Source organism: Mesocricetus auratus, unplaced genomic scaffold (genome assembly GCF_017639785.1).
Source record: "Mesocricetus auratus isolate SY011 unplaced genomic scaffold, BCM_Maur_2.0 Super-Scaffold_100008, whole genome shotgun sequence".
Lineage (NCBI taxonomy): Eukaryota > Metazoa > Chordata > Mammalia > Rodentia > Cricetidae > Mesocricetus > Mesocricetus auratus.
The window spans coordinates 86,288,827-86,298,522 of record NW_024429192.1 but is presented as its reverse complement, the minus strand read 5'-3'; the positions used below and the strand labels follow the sequence as shown (position 1 = coordinate 86,298,522).

General features: G+C 46.1%; 1 long non-coding RNA gene across 1 annotated transcript; it reads left to right on the top strand.

Moving 5' to 3' along the window:
* The first annotated feature begins 873 nt into the window (after window positions 1-873).
* On the top strand, window positions 874-1,956 carry LOC121141829. The gene is made up of 2 exons (XR_005878764.1): window positions 874-1,528; window positions 1,676-1,956. It is a non-coding gene; the product is annotated as an uncharacterized LOC121141829 (long non-coding RNA).
* Window positions 1,957-9,696: the final 7,740 nt, after the last annotated feature.

Sequence of the window (9,696 nt, the reverse complement as noted above, 5' to 3'; positions counted from 1 at the left end):
CAGTCTGGGGTCCATGAGCTCCCCCTTGTCAGGTCAGCTGTTTCTGTGGGTTTCACCCGCCAAGTCTTAACCCCTTTGCTTATCACTCCTCCTTCTCTGCAACTCGGTTCCCGAGTTCAGTTCACTGTTTAGCTGTGGGTGTCTGTCTCTGCTTCCTTCAGTCGCTGGATGAAGGCTCTAGGATGGCACACAAGGAAGTCATCAATCACGTTACAGGGAAGGGCGTTTAAGGTAGACAGCTTGTTTTCAGACACCCTCACCCATGTGAGATGGAGAGAGCCCTGTCTGATTCTTCCAAGGTTCGATATTGTGGTGGTTTGCTATAGATCTCCTTCCTGAGAATTTAACATTCAGCTTTATGTTTTCTGTTAAATTGATCCACCCACCTGTTGAGGTGGCAAGGGCGGAGCCTGAGGTCTTGTACACGCTAGGCCAAGCGCTCTACAATTGAGCTATGCTCCCAGCTCAATTTATAGCTCTTATTCACCTGCATTTTCATTCTCTGGAATGTTGTCAGCAATTGCCTCCTCTGCTGCCGTGTCTTTGTGGATGATTTACAAAGAAAAGCTGTTTAAGTCGGATATGGTGGTGCATGCCTAGCATCACAGCCCCAGGGAAGCTGAGACAAGAGGCACATGAGTACAGGGCTATCCTGGTCTACACATGGGAGACCCCGTGTGAGAAGAGCAAAGAAACTCCCATGCCCAAGCCCCCAAACAACAACCAACCAGCCAAACAAACAAAAGACATACGTTGGGAAGTTCAAGGACATCTTGTTGATCTTACTGACTTTTGGTGAGACCTTTTGCTATTCCATGGTGGGCAATTCAGCTGCCTGTGAGGGTGGGGGTGGGGGTGGGGTGCCAAAGCTTCGGCAGTAGCTGTGCCAGTTAGTTTAGGACAACTCAACACAAACTTGGGAAGCAAGAATCTCAACTGAGGAATCGCGTCCATCTGATTGGTCAGTGGCGCGGAGAAGGTGGGTGAGTGATTGTTTCTGGGTTCCAGTTCTGACTTTCCTCAAGGTTGGATGCTGATCTTGCAGTTGTAAGCTTGAAGCCAACCCTTTCATCCCCAAGTTACTTTTCTTTTTGTTTCTGTTTTCCTCCCTTCCACAGCAACAGGAAACCAAGCTACAATAGTTAGCCCAGTTTAATTCTTGAGGTCTACACCTCTGACCTCAACATTGCTACAAGGCTCTGTCCCCCCAACACTGCCGCCTTACTGAGGCATTAGACCTCAAAGGCAGTGTATGTTAGGACAAACAGCAACGGCATAGATCAGACTCAACACTCGTGCAGTTATAATGAAAATGATAATTCTAGAAAAAAAGTGGGAACAATTCATGCGGGGAGGCCGTGGCTGAGCTATTGGACTGTGCGCGCGCAGAACGCTTGGCCAACAACACTGAACACGTTACTTAAACCAGGCGTTGTGGAACGGTGGCTACAGCAAGGTCTGGAGGAAGAGGGAGCTGGGCTGGAAGCCAAACCCGCTTTCGCTCCCGAAGCATGAGCCCAGGCAGGAGGTTGAATTTCCTACGGTTCATAGTTTATAGAGCCGGAGAACCCCGTGGCTTGTGTGGCTGTTGGGGGCGAGGGGGGGGCAGGTGAAGGTAATGAAAATTGATGCTGTCCTTCTTTCTTCATTGCTTCATAATTCCCGGTACCGTAAGAAATCCAGCTTAAGAAGAAATGTTTACAAATCTTGTTCCGGTCAGTGGAAATGAGAGCAACCCCTGGCCTCGTGGTTCTGTCCGCCCTTGGCTGAAGGAAGCAGGAGCCAGACATGCCTCTCAGCCTGAAGACTGTGGCCTGTGCGCCCTGCTGAGTCATTATCTGGACGTCTTAACTGAGAGTGACAAGGCACAAGAAGTACCGCACAACCTCAAGCTTGCCTTTGTGCTGTAGGAAGAATAAACAGCGTGAAAACGACTTTTCCTTTTTAAAATAAAAATTCCTCTCCCCTCCCTCTTTGCGTGTGTGTGTGTGTGTGTGTGTGTGTGTGTGTGTCAGAGAGAGAGAGACAGAGACAGAGACAGAGAGAGACAGAGAGACGGAGAGAGGGAGAGAGAGACAGAGAGAGACAGAGAGAGAGAGAGAGAGAGAGAGAGAGAGAGAGAGAGAGAGAGAGAGTGCTCATGGCTAGACTGGTCTTAAATTTGTAATCCTCTTGCCTCAGTCTCCCAAGTGATGTGTTTACAGAGGTGTGACACCAAGCCCAGTAAAATGTGTTATTTTTAAAAAGTCAGCTATTGGGGGCTGGAGAGATGGCTCAGAGGTTGAGGGCACTGGCTGCTCTTCCAGAGGTCCTGAGTTCAATTCCCACAGCCACATGTGGCTCACAACCATCCATAATGAGATTTGGCGCCCTCTTCTGGTGTGCAGGTAAAGCACTGTATAGGTAATAAATCTTTTACTTTTATTATTTAAAAGCCAGCTATGAGGCTGGAGTGAGATGTCTTGGTGGTTAAGAGCACTGACTGCTCTTTCAGAAGACCTGGGTTCAATTCCCATACCACATGGCAGCTCATAACCGCCTCTAACTCTAGTTTAAGGGGATCCAATCCCCTCTCCTGGCCTTCACAGGCACAGACACTTTTATCATATATGTACATGCATACAGTTACTCACACATATAAAATAAAATAATTTTGAAAATCAGTTATTCAATGTATTTTGGGGGGGGGTTCGAGACAGGGTTTCTCTGTGGCTTTGGAGGCTGTCCTGGAACTAGCTCTTGTAGACCAGGATGGTCTTGAACTCACAGAGATCCACCTGCCTCTGCCTCCAGAGTACTGGGATTAAAGGCATGTGCCACCACTGCCTGGCTTCCAGTGTATTTTCTAAGTCACAACTAACCTCAACAGAGGGAGCAAGGTGCACTGAAGTGTGCTTTCTATGGTGTCAACCAAATTTGTCAACTATGAATAATGTGGAGAGGTGTTGACTTCCTGCCCTGAGTTCAGACTCTGCCCCTTGATGGAGGGTGACCAGAAGTCTATCTGTGCCCCGTTGGCCTCCTTCCAATGTCTGCCCGCCTAGGGTATAGGGAAAGCCCAGTGCTGTTTGTCTTTTCTCAGACATTCCTTGTCACATCAAGATGCCTTTTTCCTTTGCAAAGAATCTCCCTGTGGCCCTAGTAGCTCATTCCAGATGTGACGACAGCCTCCTTATGCAGGTGGACACTCTTCAAAGCAGCAGTGTCTGGGACTACACGGGGATTAGGGGGTTAATCTCTACTGTGTCTGTGTGCTCCCCCACCCCCACTCCATCTTTGCCCTCCTCTACCCTGATGAGGCAGAGGAGACTCCAGCAGGTTCATTTAAGTTCTTAAGGCCAGCTGGGTTCACCTGAGACCTCCAAAGTGGGCGACTATTGATCACAGCTTCAAGATCCCAGGATGGACATTCTGCAGCCTCCCTAGTCAATCAGGTCAGACACTGAATTGCCATTGGCAAAACTTATTTTTCTTCTTATAATACTAACAATAGCAGGATTTTTAAAAAAACAATATATACCGCCAAGAATTGAACCAGGGCCCTGCATGTGCTCCACAGTGCTCCACTTTTTAGCTAGTTTTCCCCAGACCAATAGTGAAAACACAATTTTTAGAAATCATTTTTATCTTATTGTTTTATGTAGATGGGTGTTTTGCCTGCATGTATGTCTATGCACTAAGTGCATGCAGTGCCCGCAGAGACCAGGAGGGGGTGTCAGATCCACTGGAACTGGAGCTACAGATGGTTGAGAAACATGTGGGTGCTGGGAACTGAACCAGGGTTCTCTGCAAGAGCAGGCAGTGCTCTAACCACCCAGTCATCTCTCCCATCTCAAACTGAGCATTTTGATGCATAAGGGTCCTGGATTTGAAATCTACACACCCATTGTCCGAACAAAAAATTCCTTTACAATTGTGGTGCTGGGGACCCGATCTAGAGCCTGGGTGCTTGGGGCTAGTACTGTACTACTGGATTCCATCCTTCAAACTAGAAGAAGCTCTTGGTTTTACTTTCTTTCTTTCTTTTTTTGGTTTTTCGAGACAGGATTTCTCTATGGCTTTGGAGGCTGTCCTGGAACTAGCTCTTGTAGACCAGGCTGGTCTCGAACTCACATGCCTCTGCTTCCCGGGTGCTCAGATTAAAGGCATGTGCCACCACTGCCCGACCCTTGGTTTTGCTTTCTGAGACTCCGCATTTGCAAGGCCCACCCCACATTTGGGAGCTTCCAGTAAAGATTGCATCCCCACTCTGATGCTTTCATGAGCTACCAGCCTCTAGAGGCACCACAGTCTTATCTGCCCCCCATAGCTCCCTGTCAAGCCGTCAAGGTGGCCTGAGGCCCTGCAGTTCATTGAGCGTCTACCAGGCAATGAAGAGTGTTTACCAGGCAATGAGGTGTCTCTGCCTCTCTGTCAGAGACTTGCAGGGTGTGCAAGAGACTGAGACCAAGGGTTGGCACTTCTGCTCTAGGGGCAAGTCTGACCTGTTGCCTGTTTCTGCTTAGTCCCTGAGCTAAAAATGGATTTACCTTTATTAAGTGGTTGGAAAAAAGTGGAAAGAAGAATGCTAGTTAATGGCATGTAAAAAAATGTGATAAGTGTGCATAAATGAAGTCCACTGGAACCCAGCCCTGCTGTTCATTCATTTCAGTCTCATTTGATGCCATCCGTGGCTGCCTTCCTGCTCCAGTGGCAATTGTGGGTGGCTGTGGCAGACACTGCTTGGCTGGAGAATCCTAAAAAAAAATAATAAAAATTCCCACAAGGTCCTTTCCAGAATGAGTTTGCCAAACCCCATCTCCAGAGCTTCAGTCTCTCTGGGCTCTGCCTCCTTGCTTCCCCCATGGTGTTCACGAGCAATTCTAATATATTGCAAGCCTGGAGACTGAACTGAAAGTCAAGACGTTTGGTCATTTGCACTGAGGTCTCTCTATTGCAGAGAGGGAGCAGCCTTATATACAGGCTTACAGCACAGTGGAAAAACCCCAGGTGGAAGAGATATGTTTTCCTCATGCTAGATGTTGATGTCAGTGGGATTAAAGGAGTACACCACCAATGCCCGGCTTTAAATGGGTCCATTTTTCTCCAAAGGGAAAAACTGGCAAAGTGAATTCTGTGTTTCAATGTGTGTCAAGGGCAAACTGTTAATCTTCCAGTTCTTTGTTGGCTCTGGGATGAAAACTCACAGGTCCAGGAGGCTGATGCAGCAGGCCTGTTGAGAAACTGGAAATCTCAAACCGACTGTTTCCTTTTTTTTTCTCGGGCTGTGGATTTCTTGGCATCAAGGGTCAGGAACACTGCTTCAGGAGATCTCATTCGAACTGGCTTGGGCAGGCTCCCTTGGTCTCAAGTCCAGTTTTTCTCTGCTCCATGCATCTCACCAAATGTTCTGGCAGCCACGGAGCTTTATTCTTTTCCTGCAAGAAAACACAAACATGCCCTCCACCCCAAATTAGGGCAGAATCGGGTCTTCTCCACTGTCTAGTGCATGGATGTCTCCATTTGACCTGGGCAAAAGTCACTCGAGTTCCATCATGCCAGAATCTGTCTGCAGTAGATTGCTCACTGGCATCCACATTTACAAAATTTAAAATGAGGAGTGCACGATTTGATGAATCATGTGGGGTCTGGGGACATTACTCCCCCCACCTTTGTTTTATCTTTTGAAGTTAACGTTTTCAAGGAGCTATGAGCATGCGCCATAATTCCTTGCCCTTGAGGCTTATAAGGAGTATCTGTTTTGTGATCAGTTTTCATTTTTGGAACTCCCATGTAAGCAAAACATTTTTTAAACAATGACTTATCACGATTGGTGGCTTTTCCCATTCGCGTAGTGGCCGTCAAGAAACTTGAATACCTATCAATTGCCATGTACATATATTTTAACCTGCCAAATATGAGTAACAATCATTTGCCATAAATGATTAGGAAGTAGGCCTCCAGGGTTCATTTTTAAATTAGTTACAGATAAATATTGTGGGCACACCTCATTGTTTGACAATTTTGACAAGCACTCTCTCTAGTTAAACCAAATTGCTTTCTGATGAAAGTTATGAGACTGCAGGGATCTCTCTACCTGAGATAAAGTGGCCAATTTTGTTTGAACTGTTTGCTAACATCTGTTGATGCTGGACTACACTCTAATAGTAGTAGAATTTGTCTACCCTCCTTAGTTAACTGCTTAGATGAACTGCTTAGATGAACTATCTAAATCACCAGTAGATACCCTTAAAAAAGGATGTAACCATTGAATATTTCCCAACAACTTCTGAAAATCACTCAAAGATTGCAAACTATACTATGTCCGAAATAACTTTTGAAAATACTTGAAATTTGTGAGTACTCTTTTTCTGATTCAGTTTGTAATTCAGTATGTAAAGCTCTCTATAGCTGACAAGGCCTCATTTGGTATCTTAGCTGAGATGGCCTCATTTGTATCTCAGCTGAGATGGCCTAATTTGTATCTACATTAACTCCTATAGGTAGGATCTAACAGGGTAGCAGTTCTTCTTCTCAAAACCCCCCTTTTTTTCCACCCATACAAATTTAGAATTTCTGTATCCTCTCCTCTGTTAAACTCTATAGAATCATCCATACAAATTTCTTTGGCATTCAGGCCATGTTGTAGGCTTCTGTTATTTTTCCAGTGGCTGGCTCTGAGGACTCAAATCGCCAGCCTTTCCTGTTAAGACATTGACTGACTGGATGTTCTTTTTGGCTATATTCAAAGCAATTTAGGTAGCTTCTTAACTGTATCCAAAGCAATTCAAGCAGTTCCTTTGTCAACATTCGTGAATTCACAGTCACGTCTTATACATACTAGTGTGGCCACACCATACATACAGAACACACATACATCTTTTTTTTTTTTTAATTTATTTTTCAGTTTAAATTTAGATAAGAAACAAGGTTGCTTCACAAGTCAGTTCCAGGTCCCTCTCCCTTTCCCTCCCCTCCTCCCGTGCCCTCCCCCCAACCCCCCCCCATTATCCCCTCATTTCCCCAGGGAGGGTGAGGCCCTCCATGGGGGTGTCCATAGTCTGTCATTTCATCCAGGGCAGGGCCTAGACCCTTCCCCAAGAGTTCAGGGTGAGAGTGCACCTCACATTGTTGGATGGGAGTCCAGAGTCCGTGTGTATACTCAGGATGGGTACTGATCTACTGCCCAAGGCTCAATAGATTATCTAGGCCTCTTCACTGACACCCACATTCAGGGGGTCTTGATCAGTCCCATGCTGGATTCCCAGGCTGATGCCTGGCATACATACATCTTTTAGTCGTCCTTTTTCCCTGGGTCATGATTAGTTTGTTGAAATGAAACTTCCTTAATTGAAACCTCTTGTGACAGAATAGTTCCAGCCAATCCTTGAATTAAAACAAAAGGTTGAAAAAGGCCCTCATGGCCTTCACCATCTTTCCATTTCCAATCATCAATATTCTGTGGTAGCTAGGCAATTTGGGAGGAGTTGCAAGGGGTAGCAATAACATCAGGTCCTTTGCCAAAGATTTGAACCAGTCTTTCGGAATTCCTACCAGAGTGAGCAAACCTGGTTGTGCAGCATCCATGACCATCACAGTTTTACTGACCTCTCTCAAATCCTGTAAAAGGCACCATTTTCCTAATTTTTTCTTTATAACAAAAATAGCTGTATTCCAAGGCGAGGTGGAAGGTTCAATATGTCCAGCCTCCAATTGGTCTTGCACCAGACGGTGAGCAGCCTCCAATTTTATTTTAGCTAGGGGTTGTCTACTAATGCGGGTTGCTCTGACTTCCACGTGATTGGAATAGGCGGTATGAGAAGAGACTTAGTCACAATGGCCCCAGCTAAAAATGTCCCAGTCCTGTCCAATCTTCTGACTTGGAAGTAACAGAATTTCTTTCTTTCTTTCTTTTTTTTTTTTTTTTTGGTTTTTTTGAGACAGGGTTTCTCTGTGGCTTTGGAGGCTGTCCTGGAACTCGCTCTGTAGACCGGCTGGCCTCAAACTCACAGAGATCCGCCTGCCTCTGCCTCCCGAGTGCTGGGATTAAAGGTGTGCGCCACCAACGCCCGGCTTTAGTAACAGAATTTCTTAAAGCAACTGGTTGAGTGGTAATAACTGGTTGAGTGGTAAAAAGTCCTTTGTGCCCTTCATCATCTCTCCATTTGAGAAGTTCTGAGCTGCACTCAGGAGCTACAGCCGTACCCACTCCTTGTAATGTGGCCCGGCACAATTGTAGCCAATCATTAGGAGTACAATTTAAGGCTAAACGTGGGCAGTAATTTACTAACTCTTCCTCCTGGGCATTTTAAAATGTCTTTTCAAACATCTTAGCACTATCACTCAATAGGGCATCCTTCACTAATCTCCAAAGGGGAAAGGCGGCAATAGGAAAACTTTCTAATCCCTCTTTCTGAAGAGCCTTTGGGAGCTCGTTTTTAACTTGTTCCCAGTCAGGGATATTAAGCCCTCCCAAGTGTAAAAGCCATGGACTTGTCTTTTCCAAAGTTAAAATAAAATCTTTAGCTGTCTCTTGCTCAATGCTGGTACCTTGTCTCTTTAACAATTCTACTAACTGTTCAATCAATACAGCCTTAGAAGCTGAGGTACCCATTTCCCAATACACTCTCACAAATCCTTACCTGCTGGCCAGCCTCCGAGGGAAATCTCTCAGGGTGCCCTCTCTTTTCTGATCTTGGTGTCAGGCGAAAGCCTGGAGATTGAACCTGGTACCCCTAACTCGGTACCCCTTTCCAATATACCCTCATAATCTTACTTGCTGGCCAGCCTTTGAGGGTGATTGCTCAGGCAAAAACCTGGAGATTTAACCATACAATTTTACTAACTGTTAGAAGTTGAGGTACCTGTTTTCAATTCCTTTCTTTCCCAATTCCTTCCTTTCTTTCCCGAGTCTCCTTTCTTTTCCGATCTTTCTCAGTCTTTCCAAGTCTCTCCAAATCTCGGTGGCACCTCCACTTGTGGCGCCCACATCACGAGTGAGTCTAATATATTGGGCAAAAGCCTGGAGATTGAACTGTAAGACAAGACATTTGGGTTGTGCTAAGAGGTCTCTCTATTGTAGAGAGTGAGCAGCCTTATATACAGGTTTACAGCAACAGTGGAAAAAACCCAGGTGGAAGAGATCATGTTTTCCTCATGCCAGATGTTAATGTCAATGGGGGCAAGGCCAGGGCAGTAAGCCAGGACTAGAAAACAGGATGCACTTGTTGGCTGACCAGCGACTCACAGAGACCCCGTGGGGGCTGGGATCCAACAGTGATGGTGCTGGTGGCTGTCCTCACAAGCCCTGCAGGCCTCAGCCCCAACACCAAGAGACAGGCTTGTACCCCAAAGCGCTTGTTGGGGGGTACGGTCGGGCTGCTTCAACTAAGGTCATGGATGGAAGACACAAAAAATACAAATCCCAGGAAGGAGGGAGGTGTCGATTTGGGGTGTGTAGTGTATGTGTAGCCAGACCTCCCCCCAGGGTGGCCGAGTCATTTAAATCTCCTTTCTTTGCTGTTCACAACTGCTTGTCTCTTTAATTGGCTAGTGGCCAAACCAAGACTCTGTGTGTGTGTGTGTGTGTGTGTGTGTGTGTGTGTGTGTGTGTGTGTGTAAATAGGTGAACATCAGAGGGGAGGAAGAGTTCTCAAGGAAGGGAGGAGACATAAGAAAGCATATGCAATTCCTGTGACATGAAAGAGAAAGCTATTT